Raw genomic sequence first — 23,516 nt, forward strand, 5'->3', positions numbered from 1 at the left:
CAGCAAAGCCTAGCAAAGCCTGCTAGAGCTTAAAACAGCCTATTAGAGACCAGTAGAGTCTAGTACAGTACAGTACAGTACAGTACAGTACAGTACAGTACAGTACAGTACAGTACAGTGCACCCAAGACTAGTATAGTCCAGCCTGTTGGGAGAACAGACATGGGGAGGGTGGTATAGGTCATACTAGCATGGAACAGGCTGGACTAGGCTAGACTAGAGTGCACTAGGCTTTAGCAGACTCTAATACTCTCTATTAGACTTTACTAGTCCCTTGTCAGCCCTATAGATACTCAGACCATAGTGAGTAACCACTGTGTACACGGGCCATAGCTTGTGTGTTCACGAGCCATAGTTTTGCATGAGCTACAGTAAAGTACTATCTTTTATACCCTCATAGAGCCCAGCAAAGCCTAGCAAAGCCTACTAGAGCTTAAAACAGCCTATTAGAGACCAGTAGAGTCTAGTACAGTACAGTACAGTACAGTACAGTACAGTGCACCCGAGACTAGTAAAGTTAGCCTGTTGGGAGAACAGACATGGGGAGGGTGGTATAGGTCATACTAGCATGGAACAGGCTGGACTAGGCTAGACTAGACTGTACTAGGCTTTAGCAGACTCTAATACTCTCTATTAGACTTTACAAGTCCCTTGTCAGCCCTGTAGATACTCAGACCATAGGGAGTAACCACTGTGTACACGGGCCATAGCTTGTGTGTTCACGAGCCATAGTTTTGCATGAGCCACAGTAAAGTACTATCTTTTATACCCTCATAGAGCCCAGCAAAGCCTAGCAAAGCCTACTAGAGCTTAAAACAGCCTATTAGAGACCAGTAGAGTCTAGTACAGTACAGTACAGTACAGTACAGTACAGTACAGTACAGTGCACCCGAGACTAGTAAAGTCCAGCCTGTTGGGAGAACAGACATGGGGAGGGTGGTATAGGTCATACTAGCATGGAACAGGCTGGACTAGGCTAGACTAGAGTGCACTAGGCTTTAGCAGACTCTAATACTCTCTATTAGACTTTACTAGTCCCTTGTCAGCCCTATAGATACTCAGACCATAGGGAGTAACCACTGTGTACACGGGCCATAGCTTGTGTGTTCACGAGCCATAGTTTTGCATGAGCCACAGTAAAGTACTGTCTTTTATACCCTCATAGAGCCCAGCAAAGCCTAGCAAAGCCTACTAGAGCTTAAAACAGCCTATTAGAGACCAGTAGAGTCTAGTACAGTACAGTACAGTACAGTACAGTACAGTACAGTACAGTACAGTACAGTACAGTACAGTACAGTACAGTACAGTACAGTACAGTACAGTACAGTACAGTACAGTGCACCCAAGACTAGTATAGTCCAGCCTGTTGGGAGAACAGACATGGGGAGGGTGGTATAGGTCATACTAGCATGGAACAGGCTGGACTAGGCTAGACTAGAGTGCACTAGGCTTTAGCAGACTCTAATACTCTCTATTAGACTTTACTAGTCCCTTGTCAGCCCTATAGATACTCAGACCATAGTGAGTAACCACTGTGTACACGGGCCATAGCTTGTGTGTTCACGAGCCATAGTTTTGCATGAGCCACAGTAAAGTACTATCTTTTATACCCTCATAGAGCCCAGCAAAGCCTAGCAAAGCCTACTAGAGCTTAAAACAGCCTATTAGAGACCAGTAGAGTCTAGTACAGTACAGTACAGTACAGTACAGTACAGTGCACCCGAGACTAGTAAAGTTAGCCTGTTGGGAGAACAGACATGGGGAGGGTGGTATAGGTCATACTAGCATGGAACAGGCTGGACTAGGCTAGACTAGACTGTACTAGGCTTTAGCAGACTCTAATACTCTCTATTAGACTTTACAAGTCCCTTGTCAGCCCTGTAGATACTCAGACCATAGGGAGTAACCACTGTGTACACGGGCCATAGCTTGTGTGTTCACGAGCCATAGTTTTGCATGAGCCACAGTAAAGTACTATCTTTTATACCCTCATAGAGCCCAGCAAAGCCTAGCAAAGCCTACTAGAGCTTAAAACAGCCTATTAGAGACCAGTAGAGTCTAGTACAGTACAGTACAGTACAGTACAGTACAGTACAGTACAGTACAGTACAGTGCACCCGAGACTAGTAAAGTCCAGCCTGTTGGGAGAACAGACATGGGGAGGGTGGTATAGGTCATACTAGCATGGAACAGGCTGGACTAGGCTAGACTAGAGTGCACTAGGCTTTAGCAGACTCTAATACTCTCTATTAGACTTTACTAGTCCCTTGTCAGCCCTATAGATACTCAGACCATAGGGAGTAACCACTGTGTACACGGGCCATAGCTTGTGTGTTCACGAGCCATAGTTTTGCATGAGCCACAGTAAAGTACTGTCTTTTATACCCTCATAGAGCCCAGCAAAGCCTAGCAAAGCCTACTAGAGCTTAAAACAGCCTATTAGAGACCAGTAGAGTCTAGTACAGTACAGTACAATACAGTACAGTACAGTACAGTACAGTACAGTACAGTGCACCCAAGACTAGTATAGTCCAGCCTGTTGGGAGAACAGACATGGGGAGGGTGGTATAGGTCATACTAGCATGGAACAGGCTGGACTAGGCTAGACTAGAGTGCACTAGGCTTTAGCAGACTCTAATACTCTCTATTAGACTTTACTAGTCCCTTGTCAGCCCTATAGATACTCAGACCATAGGGAGTAACCACTGTGTACACGGGCCATAGCTTGTGTGTTCACGAGCCATAGTTTTGCATGAGCCACAGTAAAGTACTATCTTTTATACCCTCATAGAGCCCAGCAAAGCCTAGCAAAGCCTACTAGAGCTTAAAACAGCCTATTAGAGACCAGTAGAGTCTAGTACAGTACAGTACAGTACAGTACAGTACAGTACAGTACAGTGCACCCGAGACTAGTAAAGTCCAGCCTGTTGGGAGAACAGACATGGGGAGGGTGGTATAGGTCATACTAGCATGGAACAGGCTGGACTAGGCTAGACTAGAGTGCACTAGGCTTTAGCAGACTCTAATACTCTCTATTAGACTTTACTAGTCCCTTGTCAGCCCTGTAGATACTCAGACCATAGGGAGTAACCACTGTGTACACGAGCCATAGCTTGTGTTCACGAGCCATAGTTTTGCATGAGCCACAGTAAAGTACTGTCTTTTATAGCCTCATAGAGCCCAGCAAAGCTTAGCAAAGCCTACTAGAGCTTAAAACAGCCTATTAGAGACCAGTAGAGTCTAGTACAGTACAGTACAGTACAGTACAGTACAGTACAGTACAGTACAGTACAGTACAGTACAGTACAGTGCACCCAAGACTAGTATAGTCCAGCCTGTTGGGAGAACAGACATGGGGAGGGTGGTGTAGGTCATACTAGCATGGAACAGGCTGGACTAGGCGGGAATTGGCGATAAACAGCGTCCCGGGAGGTCACACGATGGTAAACGCCATTTACCATAGCATAGTATGGGAGGTGTACACAATGTACACAGCCCATAGTTCTAATAGTAGGCTGTTTCCCATAGTATAGTGTGGGAGGTGTACACTGTTCACTTCTAATAGTTGTGGCTCATAGCCTGGCACCCTGTGGAATTATGATTGAACTGCAAGATAGGACCCTAAAATGTAAACAAAGGGAAAAACATCCGTGTGGGTAATCCGTAAAACCGATGGTCGAACAAGTGGTGTTCACGCGCAGAGGGGGGCCCACAGGACATTTAGAGTCCGCCCCCTGAATTTTCACGGCCCCACAGGCCGCACAGTGGGGCCTGGAAATTTGGACTGTTCACCGGCCATAGCCGCTATGAATGGTGAACACAAAAACCTATAAGGGTAATAATAATAATAATAATAATAATAATAATAATAATAATAATAATAATAATAATAACAATAAGGGTAATAATAATAATAATAATAATAATAATAATAATAATAATAATAATAATAATAATGATAATGATAATAATAATCATCTTTTTTAGGAGTGGAGCCCAAAGTGAGACTGAAGTCAGAGACTCCCCCTCGTCGTGGTGAACACACTCACATGCTGAGGTGCAGCAGCTACGACTTCTATCCTAAAGTGATCCTGGTGACCTGGTGGAGAGGTCAAGAACCTTTGACCTCTGGTCTCTCCTATGCCGATGTGTCTGATGGAGACTGGTACTACCAGTACCACTCCTACCTGGAGTACACACCCAGGTACACACCTAACAGACACCTATCCATAGAAATACACACCTCTACTGGTACTACCAGTACCACTCCTACCTGGAGTACACACCCAGGTATACACCTAACAGACACCTATATATAGAAATACACACCTCTACTGGTACTACCAGTACCACTCCTACCTGGAGTACACACCCAGGTACACACCTAACAGAATAACAGAACAAATTGTGTGTGTGTGTGTGTGTGTGTGTGTGTGTGTGTGTGTGTGTGTGTGTGTGTGTGTGTGTGTGTGTGTGTGTGTGTGTGTGTGTGTGTGTGTGTGTGTGTGTGTGTTACAGATCAGGAGAGAAGATCACATGCATGGTGGAACATCCCAGCCTGACCGCGCCTATCAAGATGGACTGGGGTCAGTTACTGTAATCTACTGTAATGTGTTACACTACACTCTGTTTTAAGGGTTCAAGGATTCTTCTCTTTTTGAACCAGAAGCTACATTTGTTTTGCAGAAAGGAAACACAGCAACCCAATTAAAAACAAGACACAATAATAATACAGACACCAGAAATAAAAATCAATACAAATACATTAAAACATCCTAAAAAAGTAACTATTCTAATAAGAAGGTCATGACAAGAGCCTCACCTACTTAGAGCGTAAGTGTCACGTCTAGATGAGGTACATCATCTTAGTTTACTAATGGCTGCAGATACAAAGACATTTATAGAATTTATAGAATTTATAGAATTTATAGTATTTATAGTATTTATAGTATTTATATAATTTATAGAATTTACACATCATGGTCAGAAGCTGCTGGAGTGAAGGGTCTGAGAGTGACTGTAAAGTATGAGAACAGTCCTGAGAGATAGAACTGGTCTTATATAAATGCTGCATTAATATCAATGGTAATGGTCTAGTGGTTAGTGTGTCTGCCCTAAGATTGGCAGACATTGGCAGCACTTGGTGCCACGCTACGAGCTTGTAGATCTGCTATTTTAGAAAAATTGTGAACATTTTTGCAAGTCTTTGAATGTACACTTTTTTAAAGCGAACATTTGTAACTGTCAAATGTCTTAATGTTTCTGAAAAACTATTGTTGCTATAATATCAGTGGTGCTCAAACTTTGTATTGTCAAGAAGGAGTTAAAAATGCTGTTTAAAAAGAAAATAGCAGATCTGCAAAGTCTTAAAATAATGCTTATAGCTCAAATATAAAATGACACTGGTGATTTCATGCCAGGGTCAGTGAAGAACAAGGTGTTTTAATCTACTGTAATAATGTAATGTAATATAATATAATATTTGTATTGTTAGATTTCTCCATGTCAGAGTCAGTGAAGAACAAGGTGGCCATGGGAGCATCAGGTCTGGTTCTGGGTCTGGTCATGTTCCTGTCTGGATTCATCTACTTCCAGTGGAAGAAACGAGGTGATTAGCATGTTTAATCAACATGTTAATTAACATGTTTAATCAACATGTTAATTAACATGTTTAATTAACATGTTTCAACATGTTTAACTAAGATATTTCATTGACATTTTGACTGTTATTGTGTTATTGTGTGTACATTTATGCATTGTATGGAGAAATACACACAAACATAGGATGTATTTGTGTGTGTGTTTTAACTGTCTCTCTTCTTCTTCTTCTATCAGGTCGTATTCTGGTGCCTACAACCAATGACGATCTTTAGACTCCTCCCACACACCCAGGTTCACTTCCTTTTCCTTTTTACCAAACTTAGTTTTTTTGTTTTATGTATAAAAGTGTATAAAAGTATAAAACATACACAAAACAACATGCTTGTGTAAGAAGTGAAACAACTAGCCTGGTAAACCATCCCGGTCGCTTGAATTCACATTATCATGTGTCTTCTGCTTCCTTTATCATAATAATGAATCTAATAATCAAATGTAATAATCAAATGATTTGTTGTATCAGACAACACTGATGACAATGTGGTCAGATGGGGGGGGGGTCCTCTTGGTAAACTGTGTAGTTTGGACCATGAGGATTGATGTCTCCATGAATTGAGTACGTGGGAATCTCATTTGAAACAAGACATTTTGGCTTTCATGAGCGATCCATTTTAGCTGAACACAACATTTCAGTGAACTGAACCCAATGATTCAGTTCATTGAACACAACATTTCAGTGAACTGAACCCAATGATTCAGTTCATTGAACACAACATTTCAGTGAACTGAACCCAATGATTCAGTTCATTGAAAACACTGATCATTCCATCACTAGATCACTAGCAGGATCAAAGACAGAACCTTGTGGTCCAAAGGAGAGTGTTCTACCAACTGAGCTGCCCTTCCATTCCATTCCATTCCATTCCATTCCATTCCATTACAATCATCTAGCAGACACTTTTATCCAAAGCAACATACAATAAGTGCATTCAACATAGGTAGGGAACGAAACTACTAATCAGCAGAAGTCCTAAGTGCATTTTCTGCTAAAACAAGCAACTAAGAGTATACCTAGCGCTAAGGTAAAAGTGCAATATATCAGCTACCTACTGTCTTAAACAGATGAGACAAATAGCAAAATCAAATGAGCAAGAGATAAAACAAATAAGTGTATAGACTAAACAAGATCCAATAAAACAATACAATAATAGTTGAGTGAACGCTGGCGCGTCTGGCTGCCGCTGCTCTCCGGTTGTTTTTAAAGTTTTTTGTGATTCCACGCATCGCCTACAGCAGACCTTTACTTTTATGGAACTTGGTATTGCTGACCTCCACCATGGGCTCATCATAGAAGCATACTGTATCACCAGTATTGTTTTCTCCGTTCAAGCTCGTAGCGTGCTGGGGTTCCTTACCTGGAATACCTGGTTACTGCTGCTGCTGCTCGGCTCACCAGCCCGTGGAGACCATGGCGTGGATCTACAAGCTCGCTGTGAGCTGTGTGCTCGTATGGACAGTCTTGTCCCTTTTAATCCATCCAGCGTCTACATTGATCCAGTACATGAGCGCGGAGCTCATCCAACTCCAGTTCCTCCGCCCTGCCGCTCCCCCGTCTGTACTGCACCTCTTCCCGGATATCTCTCGCCTTCCCCCCCGTCGGAGATACATCCACCGCGGTTCCGGACGGAGTTACAACATCGACGACTCCACTGCCATTCAGTCGCTCTGGTCCTCCGGTCGCCGCCGTCCTCCAAGAAACATCGACAGGAGGGTGGATCATAGAACGCTAGCCAGCCTAGCTAGGTCGGCTAACGTTAGCTTCTCCAACCAACACTCCGACGTCAACTTTGGACTCCTCAACACACGCTCCCTCACCGACAAAGGACAACTACTCCAGGACCTCCTCATCGATCACAAACTCGACTGTCTCTGTCTCTGTGAGACCTGGCAAACCCCGGATGATTATTCACAACTAAATGAATGTATTCCTCCTGGCTTTGTTTACACCAGCAAGTCTCGTCTATCCGGAAGGATAGGAGGCGGTCTCGCGATTTTACATCGCGAGACTTGGAAAGTGTCTAACGTTACCATGCCAACAGTGTCAAAATCATTTGAGGCTATGGCTCTTCAATTGAATGGACCCACTCCTACCATTCTAGTCAACATCTACCGCCCTCCTAAACCAAACAAGGATTTTATTACTGATTTCACTACATTTCTCACTCATATCTGCACACTTTCACCCAATATAATTTTGCTTGGCGACGCAAATATTCATTTGGACAATAACAATCTTGCTTTCACTAAGGACTTCATCTCATGCCTGGACAGTTTTGGTCTCAAACAATATATCAATTTCCCCACACACTGTAAAGGTCATACATTGGACATAGTCTGCTGCTCTGGTATCACTCCTCTCAATTTCTCTGCTTCCGACCTCCCTTTCACTTTCACTGACCACAAACTCATTTCATTTAACCTCAGTCTCACCTTGTCCAAAACCAAACAATCTCGTACCATAACCCTCCGTAACATCAAAAACATAAACCCAGACGACCTCATAACAGGCATTGAAAATCTCCCCACCATCACCCCCTCGTGCACCCCAGATCAGTTAGTCAATATTTACAATGATGGCCTCCAATCCCTACTAAATACACTTGCCCCCCTCAAAACCCGGAACACCTCATTTCGCCACTCTGCCCCCTGGTTCTCCCCCCACCTGCGGCAGCTGAAGGCCAAGGGCCGTCAGCTTGAGCGACTGTACACCAAAACCGGCCTCACTGTACACAAACAAATGCACCATGCCCACATCCTCCAATATAAAAATGCCATCTCCTCAGCCAAAACCCAATATTTTGCAGACAAAATCACTGCCGGTGCCGGGAACACCCGGGCTCTGTTTTCGGTGGTTAAAAACTCCCTCCGCCCCCCTGACTCCCTCCCCCCACACTTCTACTCCATAGACCACTGCAACTCCATAATGTCATTCTTCAACGCCAAAATATCCACCATTCACCATCAACTAGCCCCCCTCACGTCCGGTTGTCCTCCTCCCTTTGTTCCTAATCCCCCAGTCTCTGCTCCTCTCTCCTGTTTCCAACTCCCCTCTCCCTCAGACCTATCCAAACTCATCCGGACTTCCAAACCTACGACCTGCCAACTTGACCCCCTGCCATCCCCCCTCGTTATAGCCTCCCTTCCCTCTCTACTCCCTCTGATCACAGCCATTATTCACGCCTCTCTCACATCTGGTTCCATCCCTTCTCCACTGAAAACTGCCTCTGTTACGCCCTTATTAAAGAAACCTGGTTTAGACCCCAACAACTTCAGTAATCTCCGCCCCATCTCCAACTTACCATTTTTAGCAAAAATCCTGGAAAAGGTTGTTGCAACTCAGTTACAGGCCCACCTCTCCAACAACAACCTATATGAACAGTTTCAGTCCGGTTTCCGCCCCCACCACAGTACAGAAACAGCCCTAATAAAAATCACCAATGACCTCCTGTTAGCAGCCGACTCTGGACAGTTATCCATTCTCATCCTTCTCGACATGACCGCAGCCTTTGACACCATCTCACACTCCATCCTCCTCGACCGTCTAGCCTCCATTGGCATATCCGACACACCCCTGCACTGGTTTCACTCCTATCTCTCCGACCGTATTCAGTTCATTCAGCTAAAATCTTTCATATCCCACTCCTCTCCCCTCTCCTCTGGTGTTCCCCAGGGCTCTGTCCTTGGCCCCATATTATTCATAATATACCTCCTCCCACTTGGCTCAATATTCCGCAAACACAACATCAATTTCCACTGTTACGCGGACGACACCCAGCTCTATGTCTCCTCCACACCTCCCTCCACCCTCCCACCACCCTCCCTCTGTGCCTGTCTTCACGAAATTAAAGACTGGTTCACCTCATCCCTCCTCAAACTAAATGGCAATAAAACCGAGTTAACCCTCATTGGCACCAAATTCTCACTCACCAAGCAGCCCAGTTTTACACTCACCATAGACAACTCCTCGGTTTCCCCTTCCCCCCAAGGTCAAGAGTCTGGGTGTCGTCCTCGACAGCACCCTATCATTTCATTCCCACATCAATAACACCATCCGGTCAGCCTACTTCCACCTCCGCAACATCAACCGCCTCCGCCCTTCACTCACCCCCAACAACACTGCCATCCTAGTCCATTCTCTGGTCACCTCCCGCCTCGATTACTGTAACTCCCTTCTCTTCGGTCTCCCCCACAAACTCCTCCATAAAATCCAACTGGTCCAGAACGCTGCAGCCCGCATCATCACCAAAACCCCTGCCATCTCCCACATCACCCCCGTTCTTCACCAACTCCACTGGCTACCGATTAAATACCGCATAGACTTCAAGATCCTCCTCAACACTTTCAATGCCATCCACAAACTCTCCCCCCCATACCTGTCTGATCTCATCCATATCAAAACTCTCACCCGGTCACTCAGGTCTTCCTCCTTCACCAACCTCACTGTTCCCCCAGCTGCTCGTTTGTCCACCATGGGGGGTAGAGCCTTCAGCCGCTCTGCCCCTGGCCTCTGGAACAGCCTCCCCCCCGACATTCGAAACATGGACTCACTCCCCACCTTCAAATCCCACCTCAAAACTCACCTTTTCAAACAGGCCTATGCTCACCTTGAGTAAAAGTCTGCTGCAGGCCTTATGTGTATTTTGTGTGTATTTTAAACTTGCTTTATTGTTTGTATTTCTTTTCTGTTTTGTTAGGCGACCTTGGGTGACCTGAAAGGCGCCATATAAATAAAATGTATTATTATTATTATTAATAAAACAAGAGTTCGTACAACAAGCAGGCAAGGCAAAGAGGAAGGGTAGTGTTTGAGGTGGGTTTTCAGTCTGCGGCGAAAGATGGGCAGTGACTCTGCTGTCCTGACATCAGTGACTCTGCTGTCCTGACATCAGTGACTCTGCTGTCCTGACATCAGTGACTCTGCTGTCCTGACATCAGTGACTCTGCTGTCCTGACATCAGTGGGGAGTTCATTCCACCACTGTGGGGCCAGAACAGAAAAAAGTTGTGACCGTGTAGATCGGCCAGAAGGACCCTTGAGCGGCGAGGCAATCAGTCGCCCCGAGGTGGCAGACCGCAGTGGTCGGGGCAGGGGTGTAAGCATCGACCATAGCCTGGAGGTAAGAAGGAGCTGTTCCTTTCACAGCCCTATAGGCTAGCACCAGGGTTTTAAACTGGATGCGAGCTGCTACAGGGAGCCAGTGTAGAGAACGGAGAAGGATAGTTGTGTGGGAGAACTTGGGGCGATTGAACACCAGACGAGACGCAGCTTTCTGAACAAGCTCCAGAGGTCTGATGGCAGATGCCGGAGCACCACCTTCCTACTACGATACACTATTGACAAAGTATTAGTCAAATGTTGTTTGAATGGACTGAGTTATTTCTACTTTGATGGTTACTGTAGTTGCAGGGAGGCTGCTGGGAGGTTAGGTTTTTAACTAGTTTGCTAATAACTTGTTCATGATATATCAACTATTTTTAGCATAGTTTTAAATCATTAAATACTACCACACATTTAACAAGTTATGAATAATACATGAACTAATACTTTAGAAATGATTAATTTGCTATTATAAGGGAAGGTTATTCTAAAGTGTTAACATGTTCACACAGTTAATACATTCTGATTCTTATTGGTTTATTGTCTTTTCACAGAACACCTGGGTGTGTTTTCAGAGAAGCAGAGAGTCATCGCTGCCCCTGGTGGAGAGAGGAGGAAATACATGTGTGTTCATTCAGCTTTTAAATAGTCATAACAGCAGCACAATGATGACATCATCAACCTTTTAAATAATCATAACAGCAGCACAATGATGACATCATCATCCTATTTCACAAATGTGTCCTTTAAACAAGTGGACAACTATTAAAATGTAGTAGACGTGAATGCCTGACAGGGCTTCCTGTTATGACCGCCTACCTGGTTTGTGTTTTTTGTGTTTTTTGTGTTTTTTGTGTTCTTTTGTTATGTTTTATTTTTCTTTGTTATGTTTGTATTTTACGTTGTTTTCTGGCTGCTGCGGCTGTTAGTCTGTCCTGAGATATCTGAACACTGTTGAAGGGCCTGTTGCAGCCAATGTGATTGTGGTTTACTAGGTGTATGAAGTTGCTGTGATATTGTGAAGGTGCTGTGACATTACTGATTGACCTGGGCATACAGTAGGCGGGGCTTCAGCCAATTAGGGGCTCAGCCTATGTGGGGGTGTCACAGGTGCACATCATTAGGGAATCACAGAGGGAAACCATACAGTTTTTCAACCGTGTGTGTTTCTGTTTGTTTTCAGTTTGTTTTGAGTTATTTTGGGTTTATTTTCTTATCACAGTTAGTTGTTTAGTTTTCCGTTAAACACCCGGCTTTGTTTACGCTGTTATCATCCTGCTTCAAAATAAACATTTTAAATGCACTCAAAGAGAAGACCTGAGTTACTGTCAACACCACGCGTTGGAAAAGCTTCACACCATATCCCTCACTGGACATTATTTGTTGTTCTTCTGCCTTTACAGGCCTTTATGCTGAAAAGATATTTAATACAATTATTTGTTGTTGGGCTGCCTTTACAGGGCCTTTATGCTGAAAAGATATTTAATACAATTAAAAAAATACTTGAATGACGTAAAACATACAGGGGTTCCCATGGAAATAGGGAAAAAGCTCTAGATATACCGTAACAGACAGACAGACAGACAGACAGACAGACAGACCCCTTAACAGACGACGTCACACTGATAAGAACCAGGTCTCTAGGACGCGCCAACACACAGGAGGAGGTTGAATGAACTGAAACCAGAGAAACCCTGAAACTATATGTTGGGAAGTGATTGCATGAAACAATCACCTGTGTGTTTAGTCTCAATGTTGGTAAACACATAATTGGTCTGTAGACAGACAGATAGATAGATAGATAGATAGATAGATAGATAGATAGATAGATAGATAGATAGATTATTTTGGGGGTCCCCAGTTCAAATATGATTATTTTGGGGGGTCCCTAGTTCAAATATGATTATTTTGGGGGGTCCCCAGTATTTTGGGGGGTTGTATGTGCAGCATACATTACATACTGAGGAAGAGTCTAACTGCAATAAGTATAAAGTGTAGCTTTTTGAGTTGACTTCAGTTGCTTAATTTTCCTCAACAAACCACCAACAATGACCCCTTGTGTCAAAACAAAACACGCACACACACACACACACACACACACACACACACACACACACACACACACACACACACACACACACACACACACACACACACACACACACTGATGTTCTTGTTGTAACTTTATACCATCTGAACAAGTGGTTCTCAACCTTTTCAGGCCGTGACCCCCCAATATAATCATATTTGAACTGGGGACCCCCCACCCTGAATGTAGGAGTTAAGGCATTACATAGTGTTAGATAAAAAAAATAAAAAAAATAGCAGATCTACAAGCTCGCAAAGCGAGGCGTTGTCAGCTTGTAGTAGCTATTTTCACAATTTTTGCCTCCTTATATGATTTGACAATTTGGCCAATATTTGACCAGTTTTTATAGTGTAGTTTGTTGATTACTTTGAGAACCCCTGATCTAAACAAGTGCTAAACATTGAACTGTTAATGAACCATAAATAGCAACATTCAAAGCTCAGATGAGATGTTTATATCTAGACCGGGTCCCCAGATGATTATCTTAATGTACAACATTGTTTTCTCTCTCAACAGTAAACACACCCACACACACTATAAGTGTATACAGGGGATCTGTGCATTTATAAAGTTACAATGTAAGGACTTTTAAGATCGTTTTAATACCAAATTGGCCAAATATTACCTAAGAAAGAGGCAAACATTGTGGAAAACAGCCGATCTACAAGCTCACAACGCCTCACTTAGTTTAGTTCTTAGTTTGGCTATTTTCACAATATCTATGTGTGGAACTGAGTCAAACCCCAGAGTACAACATGTATTTGTTTTTATATTCTTATTTTAAGTGTATTATGTTTATTTGACGTATTTTTTTGTCTTTTAACAGTGTTTGAAATAAAACAATCAATCAGTCAATCAATCAATCAGTAAAAAACTAAATGTAATATTTCACCGTACCAATCTGCCACAGACCCATAGGGACTAAATCATTCTTTCAGAAATGGAGATTTAATGTTTTTTCAAGAGCAGCTCATTTAATTTGTCAACTTATGTTATATCACACAAGAATTGTAAAAAAAAAAAAAAGAAAGAAAAAGAAGGGGTAAAAAAGGTTATCAGAATCCATTTTATTGGCCTGTGTTTTTACACAAACATACAGTGACTGGTTGGCTGTTGGCTGGCTTCACACAAACATCACAGCAAAGTAAGGGTTAATATCAAAGCTGAAACTGAAAATCAATCTAAAGTAGAAGTACGAATGTGATGGCAGTTGTGTTATGCAGCGCTCACAGTTGTGTTATGCAAACCCCACATCATCTTCTAAATCACATTTCCCCTGAGCAGCAATGTGCATCACCACGGCAACACACCATCTTCATCACCACGGCAACACACCATCTTCATCACCATGACAACACACCATCTTCATCACGACAGCACAGCTCAGTAAAGTTACTATTCTACCAGGGGGAGGAGCTTAACCACTATAACCCAGACGTCCCTCAGGGATCCGTACTAGTGACCTTTACGTTTACGCTCGACATTAACATATCTTCACCGAAAATAGCAGATCTACAAGCTCACAGCTTGTCCATCTGCTATTTTCCTGCAAAGGTTTTCCCAGAACAGGGATACTGGGGTTTAAGTGGTTAAAACCAAACCGTGAAATGTACTGAAATTTACAAACAAATATACCGCGACCAATCGCCATTCAGGAGAGTTCTAGCCCCACCCCTTACCTATGTTTATGACCCATATTTTGTCTTAAAGGTGCAAACAAATGTATCAATTCTAATCAATTTCAAAAACTTTGATTTTATTCAAATGAGCCACTCTGTGAGCTGACAACACCTCACATTGTGACACATTGTGAGCTTATAGATTAATGTTTTAATGACATTACCAAAATGGCAGGTCTGAAGTGGTTAAAAATCAACACAGATTGGCTATAAACACCGATGTCATAAAAAAACATTTCCTCATGGCCGATAGTTCAAAGAATTACTCTTCCTCACTTCCAGAATCAGTAGTTCTCAGAGTGTCTCAATGATCAAAATGGTATTAAATGGGGGTCCGTGGTCTAATGCATATCAAACTGGGGGTCCTTGAATCACTGCTGTAGCTGTAAAAAATCTTCTCTTGTGGGGGTCCCTGGCGTATGTTTTCAAATGGGTCATATGTGTCAGTTTAAATTAGGGGTCCTTGACATGAAACAGTGTGAGAAACACTGCCTTCAGAGACCAGGGTACATGTGGACCAGCAGGGGGCAGTATGACACACAGTGGGTAATCACACATAACAGTTTATCTAAAGCCTGGTCATAATTATGTAACATAAAACCAGTGGTTCTCAAAGTGGGGTCAGGGGACCCCCAGGGGTCCCCAGCAAAATGTGTTAATATAGCATCAAACTCAGTTTAAGGATTTTAAACCCAGATACAGCTATTTAAAAAATAATAATCCGGTAAAGAATAGGAATATTTTTTAGAAACAATACATATCTTCTATGGGGGTCCCTGGCAAAAATATTCTCAGATAGGGGTCCGCAGACATACATTCGGGGTCCATGACAAGACAATGTTTGAGAACCTTGAAGTGGCATAAAGGGCCGTGATGGAAGTCACTAACGATGGGTGATCACTCCAGCTATGGGTTTGACCACTCCAGCTATGGGTTTAACATGGACGACGGCTCCAGCTATGGGTTTGACCACTCCAGCTATGGGTTTGACCACTCCAGCTATGGGTTTGACCACTCCAGCTATGGGGTTGTTCATGTAAAACGTTGGGATGAATTTAAACAGCAAAGAGAAAAAGAAAACTCATTAAAATAATAATAATACTCGTTGGATTTGGCAAACAGCAAATTGGCAAAATTCACAACAATATTTACACGATCCCTTCCTGATCCAGGGATGCATTTAATTTAAAAAGCATGAAAAGAAAAACAATTATCTTTTTTTTTTCCAAAATACATTTCTAAAGCAAAAGAAGGCATGTAGCATAGCGTTAGCCTAGTGTTAAACATGGGGATAAAACATGTTTCAAAGCATCATAAGATATGAGTTCTCTCTCCTGATTGGATAAAATTGGTATCCTGACCTGAACATGTATTTTATGTTTACTAAAGACCTGGAGAGACCGGTTACAGTTAAAGGACAACTTTGTTTTTTTTTACAACCAAGGTTTATGTTTTAAATTGTAATTCATTTTATATTATTTATTCATTTACAGTGGGCGGGGCATTCTGTCCGGTGGCTAAATATGTCTTTTTTTACACAATAACCCAGCGTTTTCTTTATTATTATTTACAGTAGCTCTTCTAGCCCCCAATAACTCACATCTGGCCATCAAAGACCACAGGACCTTTTTTATTGTGTAAAAAAGGCATATTTAGCCACTGGACAGAATGTCCCCGCCCACTGTAAAGAATATCGCGAAAATTGCTAAAACTATAGAAAGCAGTAAATGAAAAAAAAGAACACTCATCTTTTAATTACTTAAATTACAATCTAAAATATAAACCTTGGTTGTTAAAAAACAAAGTTGTCCTTTAACACACACTCTATAGCGATGATTACTATCACAATATAGAGCTAATTTACACTTTATTTTAACAAAATAATATCACTTACTGCACCTTTAACTACTTCAACCCTCGTGTCCCTATTCTGGTGGCAAAAACACTCAAACAAAAAATAACCAGACCTACAAGCTCACAACATGTCACAAATATGTGACTCACTGAGCTTGTAGATCGGCTGTTTTGGGTGAACAGATTCAGTGTAGAGAGGGAAAAAATAATGTATGGGAACCATTAGCCAGAAATAGCAGATCTACAAGCTCACAATGCGTCGCAAGGCGACACGTTTCTTGTGAGCTTGTAGATCGGTTATTGTTGGCACAGAGATTTGGGGCCCTACCTTGCCTTTACCCCGTATGCCTAAACTTTTAATGCCATTTTATACTATTTTGAAAAAAAAAAAAAAATAGTTAAAATAGCCGAACTACAAGCTCACAACGTGTCGGTTATTTTCACTATTTCACAAAATAGTAAAAAAAAAAAAAACGTTTTAGGCTTTTTTAAGACAGAACGCATCTGTGTCATTTTAAGATTTCTTTGGCTATTCAAAAAGTCGTGAAAATGTGCAAATCTTTGAATATATATATTTTTTAAAGCGGACATTTTTTAACTAAACTGCTCAAAAAAAGTTCGGAAACTTAACTTTGGTCAATTATATCTCCCCTTTAATAATACCAATTGGTATTGTGTTTTATATCATTTTTATCGTTGATTAGTCACCTTTACAACGAGGTACAGCTTGTAAGGATCGTGCATTCGTGGAATGAGCAACACAGCTAAACGTGTGGGTAGCGCCTCCAAAAAATGTGCCAAAATCACCCAATATGCTTCTGTTGGTAATCACTCTTGTTTTGAGCAACCTGTCAGCACACACCTGCTGAGAGGTGTGTGCAGTAGTCACAGGTGAGTGACTGGCACCTGAACATGGGTTCTGCAACTTTGTTGAGTTTGTACTCCAAGCAGCAACACTGCCCCCATGGAAAGATGCCACGTTTGTCCCTTCAGGATAAGGCCCGTGCAATAGGGCAAGTGAAGCTGGTGTTCCGTTATGCAGAGTGACAGCATTATTTGGTGTTAGCCCTGGTACCATTTCCAAACTTAAGACCAAGTTCTGTGAGACAGGTGAAGTCAACAAGGAAGACAACAACCCAGACCCCTTGCTTCACTGAGGAACCATAGATTTACAGGCAAGATTTGCACAACGGTACCAAAGACAGATGTCAAAGTTGCAGGGTCCATGCTCAGGTGCGAGTCACACACCTGTGACTGGCACACATCTGCCTGCAAATGGTACCAGGGCTGACATCAAATAATGCGTAATCTGCGTAACGGAACACCAGCTTCACTTGCCCTATTGCACGGGCCTTATCCTGAAGGGACAAACGTGGCAGTCCATGGGGGCAGTGTTGCTGCTTGGAGCATACATAAACTCAACAAAGTTGCAGAACCCATGTTCAGGTGCCAGTCACTCACCTGTGAGGCAGTCACACACCTGTGACAACTGGCACACACCTCTCAGCAGGTGTGTGCTGGCAGGTTGCTCAAAACAAGAGCGATTACCAACAGAAGCATATTGGGTGATTTTGGCACATTTTTTGGAGGCGCTACCCACACATTTAGCTGTGTTGCTCATTCCAAGAATGCACGATCCTTACAAGCTGTACCTCGTTGTAAAGGTGACTAATCAACGATAAAAATGATATAAAACACAATACCAATTGGTATTATTAAAGGGGAGATATAATTGACCAAAGTTAAGTTTCCGAACTTTTTTTGAGCAGTTTATGTTACAACTTCTGGGTGGGGGGGGTCCCTGGAACAAAATATTTTGAGATGGGGGACCCAAATACATTTTGAGGGTCCTTGAAATGAAAAGGTTTGAGAACCACTGATTATAGCAATATCATTTTTTTTTTTTAAATGTTAGGATTTAGAAGACATTAGAATCCCCCAGAAGTAAAGATTTGAGTTACAAATGTTTCCTTTAAAATATATATTCAAAGATTTACACTGATTTTCACGATTTTTCAAAAATAGCAGATATACAAGCTCATAGCGTGGCACGGAGTGCTTGTATGAGCTTTTATATCTGCTATAGCCCAAATAAATCTAAAAAGGACACAGATGCGTGCCCTGCTTTAATGGGTTAAGGCAACGGCAAGATATGGCCCTTGGTGTAGAGAGAGGACACAAAACAGTCCAAGTACAGAGACCACCTCAGGTACAGGTTTTACTAGTATAAGATAGTTGTGGTATTGGTTCACAGGGTATTGAACATCACCATGGTACATCGGTCACAACGCATGACAACTGAGTTCCGTTAAAGCCATTTATTTTCCATTGCACACATGAGCATTTGGTAACGAGCAAGGAGGTGATGAGGCTTCACAGTTATGATGTTTTACTATGAAAAACAGAAACACATCATTATTATACAAAACACATAAACAATGAACAACAATTAGGACAATGATGTATCACTCTAAAGAATGAGTGGGTAGGCCTACCACTAATACACCAGAGCACTAAACACCAAACACATTGCACAATATTCTCTAAGTTAACTTACTGCATTTCCCTGCTAAGTACATTAATGTGCACTAGCTGCACATTACACACACTCCCCTCTTAAGTTTTCAAGGCAGGCAGGTGAACTAACATTAATTACATTTATCACAAGGCAATATAATGCAACATAAGATTCACAAATTGTCCACAGAACTCACTTCGATGATGCATAACCAAGGCCTGCTGAGACTCCAGACCAGGACAGAGGAGTTGTTGCTGCTGACAAACAATAACTGGAGGGACAGGCACTCAAGCAGTATTTATAGCAGGCCTCTAATGAGGAGTGAGTTAGGACAGGTGTGGTTAGGGTTTGAGAGTGAGTGAGAGCAGGTGAGGTGGGTGGAGCCAATCCATGGGAATAGGCCAGGGGGAGGGTTGCTGTCTAGTATGACTCTTTTCTACAACTAGAGTCTAGAGAGGGTTGGTGTGTGCTAAGAACACTATTCCCGAAAACAGCAGATCTACAAGACCAATGCGCCGCCTTGTAGATGGGGTATTTTTGGGCAAAGGTGACAGTAAAGGGACAATTTAAGGACTTTTAATACCTTTTTAATACCTTTTAAAAAAATATGAAATTAAAAAAGAGCATTACTGCATTAAAAGTAATCAACAAACTATACTATAAAAACTGGTAAAAAATATTGGACAAATTGTCAAATAATTGAATTAGGAAAGAGGCAAAAATTCCCCAGTTCAAAGATGATTATTTTGGGGGGTCCCCAGTATTTTGGGGGGTTGTCTGTGCAGCAGATACATTATATACTGAGGAAGAGTCTAACTGCAATAAGTATAAAGTGTAGTTTTTTGAGTTGACTTTAGTTGCTTCATTTTCCATAACAAACCACCAACACACTCAAACACTCACGCACGCACGCGCACGCACGCACACGCACGCACGCACACGCACGCACTTACACACAAACACACACACACACACACACACACACACACACACACACACACACACACACACACACACACACACACACACACAATGAGATAAGGCAGCACGCACGCACGCACGCACGCACACACACACACACACACACACACACACACACACACACACACACACACACACACACACACACACACACACACCTGAACATTGGAGAGACAGTTAGACCCGTTACTGTTAACACACACTCTATAGACGGGTTTCCGAGCGACGTCATCACAGAGCAGAATGCGCAATCTGCGCATGCCTGGGGGTGGAAGGCGCGTTCGAAAATACAGCCCTGAGCGGCAGTGAGCGCACTGGCCAATACAAACTAATAGGCGAGTGTGCTCCGGTGCGTAATTTCCAAACGCACCCATAGGCTTCCCCCCGCAGCTGCGCGGTCATATTCCTCTCAATGTTTACTAACAGGAAACCTGTCTATAGGGCATAGCAGTGGCGGCCATTTTCTGGTTCCACTCCAAAATAGTCAATGCATTTGTCCCATTAACATTTCCAAAAAATATCAATCAATCAATTAATTTAAGCCTAGAATCAAGCCATCCAGGGTCCTGGTGAATCATTACCATAAAACATTTTTTTCCTGTGTTTTTATTTTATCTTTAATTATATGATAAATATACTATATTTAATAAATACCATTTGTTTTGCCGTTTTCAAAAAGTTTTTTTCACAGAATCAAACGTTTTATGGTCATGATTCACCAGGACCCTGGACGGCTTGATTCTAGGCTTAAAATAATTGATATAAATATTTTTGGAAATGTCAATTTCCAAAGGGGTCTTCTTCTTTCGTGTGTCATCATCAGATGTCCAGTTCAGTAGTGTACAGCCACGCCCTCGTCTCGGGTCCCACATCGAAGAGGCCGGCCTCCGAGGGTGGTTTGTACAGGGGACAGACTGTGATTATGTGCTCAGCGGTCTGCTCCGGCTCCCCACACTCGCATGCTGCTCCGTCCGCCAGGCCCCACTTCCTCATGGATGTTTTGAAGCGTCCGACCCCGGTTCGCAGGCGGTTCAGCAGGGTCCATTGCCGGCGTGGCAGTTCCTCTCCTTTAATGCCGCCTCCCGGGTCCTGGATGTAGCGGTGGATGCGTGTGGGCCCGGCCAACTCCCACTCCTGCTTCCAGGCTGCCGCCAGCCATGCCTCTGTAGACAGGTCCTCAGGGATGGACCTGAGCAGCTCTTGTACCGCCTTGTTGTACGGGTGGCGGGACTTGAGCCTATCTAGAGGCAACATTGTTGTGGTGGTGTCGTGCAGGACATGCCAGTCATGTCTACAGGCTTTCCTTGCAAGGGCGAGGGTAGCAGCCTCTCGTCGGAGGCCGGCCGGGGCAATTCCCGCTAGCACTGGCAGGTGGAATACAGGGGTGGGCTTCAGGCAGCCAGTTATGGTCCGAAGAGCGTTGTTTATGGCAACGTCGACCTTCCTGGCATGTGGGCTTCTGCACCAGGCTGGGGCACAGTACTCAGCTGCAGAGAAGACCAGGGCTTGCGTGGAGATTCGGAGCACCTTGGCAGATGCACCCCAGCTGGTACCGGCGAGACGTCGGATTAGTGAGACCCTTGATGACACTTTGGCTGTCACTTCTTCCAGGTGTTGTTTGAAGGAAAGTGTCCTGTCCAGACGTACACCAAGGTACCGCGGGGCTTGCTGGAACTCCAGGCGCTTGTTGTTGACGAATACTTCCAGTTCCCTTCCTGCTTCGCGGTTGTTGAGGTGGTAAGCAGCTGACACTGTCTTGCCAATGCTGAGCTGTAGGCGCCACTTGCGCAGATAGGCTTCAAGGATACCCATATCCTGGTTCAGGCCGACTTCCATCGCCTCCCATGTTGGTCGTCGCATCATGATGGCCAGGTCGTCAGCGTAGCCATATTTCCGGGATGTTGTCTCCGGTGGATCGTGGATGTATATGTTGAACAACATCGGTGCGAGGACAGACCCCTGCGGAACGCCATTCCTCAGCCTCCTGAGCCTACTGCATTGTCCATCACTGGTCCTTAAGGTGAAGCTGCGGTTCGTCAGCATCTCCATGATGAACTTGACCATGTGCCTGTCGGGGATGGTCTTCAGTAGCTTCAGGTGGAGTCCACGGTGCCAGACGGTGTCATAGGCAGCTGTAAGATCCAGCAACACTACTCCAGCCTTCTGTTTTAGCTGAAAGCTGTCCTCAATATCCTGAGTGAGCAGTGTCACCTGGTCGACCGTTGACCGTCCGCGACGGAAACCGGCCTGTTCCCGTGGGAGTTGTGGGTCCACTACTGGCTCGATGCGGCTGTGAATCATCCTCTCCAAGATCTTGAATGGGACGCAGAGCAGTGAGATGGGTCTGTAGGATTTAGGGTCCTCAGCAGGTTTGTTTGGCTTTGGAAGGGCTATGACCGCAGCACGGCGCCAGATCTTTGGGAGCCTGGACCTCCGGAAGCATGCTGAGTAGAACGAGCAGAGCCATGCAGATGTGTTTGCACTCTGGTGGGTCACAAACTCGGGGTGGATGTAATCGTGGCCTGGTGCCTTCCCTTGTTTGAGTTTGTCCATGGCCGCCTGGAGCTCAGCTGTTGAGAAGTCTCCTGACATGTTAGCATCCACACTGGCTGCCCTACATAAGGAGGATACCTCGTGTGATGTTGTGCGGGCAAAGTTTTTATCTGCATCCGGGAAGCAGCCGTTTTTAAGGAGCTGGGACGCGATGGCATTGGCTGTTATTGGGCACTTGGGGGCCGATGGTGTTCTGCCTGTCAGTTGGTTAATTGTCCGCCACGCCTTGCGGCTAGAGTGGGTGAAGTCAATTGACTCCACAACTTCGGTCCACCTTGATCTTCGGGTGGCGTCCAGCTTCTGCAGGAGGGCCGTTGCAGACTCATCCACTTCTTCCCTGGAGCTTGCCTGCTGGTGGACATGCAGGAGGTGGCTACACTCTTCATCCCAGCCTGGGATGTAGTTTGCGTTAAAGCCACGGGGGATGGTTTTCTTTGCTGCCCCAAGGAGTACTTTGCAGTAGGCTGAATACCCAAAGGGGTGACAGCCGTCAATATTTAGGGAGAAGTTATGAGTGGGGCGGGTGAGGGCATCCGGTCCGATGATGAGAATTTCAGATTTATTGCAATTGAGTTTGAGGAAGTTTTTTTTGCATCCAGGATTTTATGTCAGTCAGACAGGAGGTGAGGGTGGAGATGGTGGTAGCAGTGATGGTTTTGGAGGGGAGATAGAGCTGTGTGTCATCTGCGTAGCAATGGAAACCGAGGCCGTGGTGACGAAGGATTTGTCCGAGGGGGAGGATGTAGAGAATAAACAGGAGGGGGCCAAGCACTGAGCCCTGGGGGACACCGTGGGTGACAGAGGTTGTGGTGGATTTGGAGTTATTTATGGAAATTAAATGATGTCTGTCGGAGAGGTAGGATGTAAACCAGGAGAGGACAGTACCGGTGATTCCAAGGGTGGTTTTGAGGCTTGAGAGGAGTATGGAGTGGTTGAGGGTGTCAAAAGCAGCACTGAGGTCAAGGAGGATGAGGATGTTGAGTGAACCGGAGTCACAGGAGAGCAGGAGGTCGTTGGTGACTTTGATGAGGTCAGTCTCTGTACTGTGTTTGGAGCGGAAGCCGGATTGAACATTTTCGAAGAGGTTA

The 23,516-nt window shown here is 44.0% G+C and overlaps 1 long non-coding RNA gene across 1 annotated transcript in view; it reads left to right on the forward strand.

Moving 5' to 3' along the window:
* Positions 1-11,959, forward strand: part of LOC311043865 — a 101,058-nt gene extending 89,099 nt beyond the window's left edge. The window contains exon 5 of the long non-coding RNA XR_014600659.1: positions 11,904-11,959. This is a non-coding gene — a long non-coding RNA (uncharacterized lncRNA). The remainder of the gene's footprint in view (positions 1-11,903) is intronic.
* Positions 11,960-23,516: the final 11,557 nt, after the last annotated feature.

Source organism: Gymnoscopelus microlampas, assembly GCF_963454915.1.
Source record: "Gymnoscopelus microlampas genome assembly, chromosome: 4".
Classification (NCBI taxonomy): domain Eukaryota; kingdom Metazoa; phylum Chordata; class Actinopteri; order Myctophiformes; family Myctophidae; genus Gymnoscopelus; species Gymnoscopelus microlampas.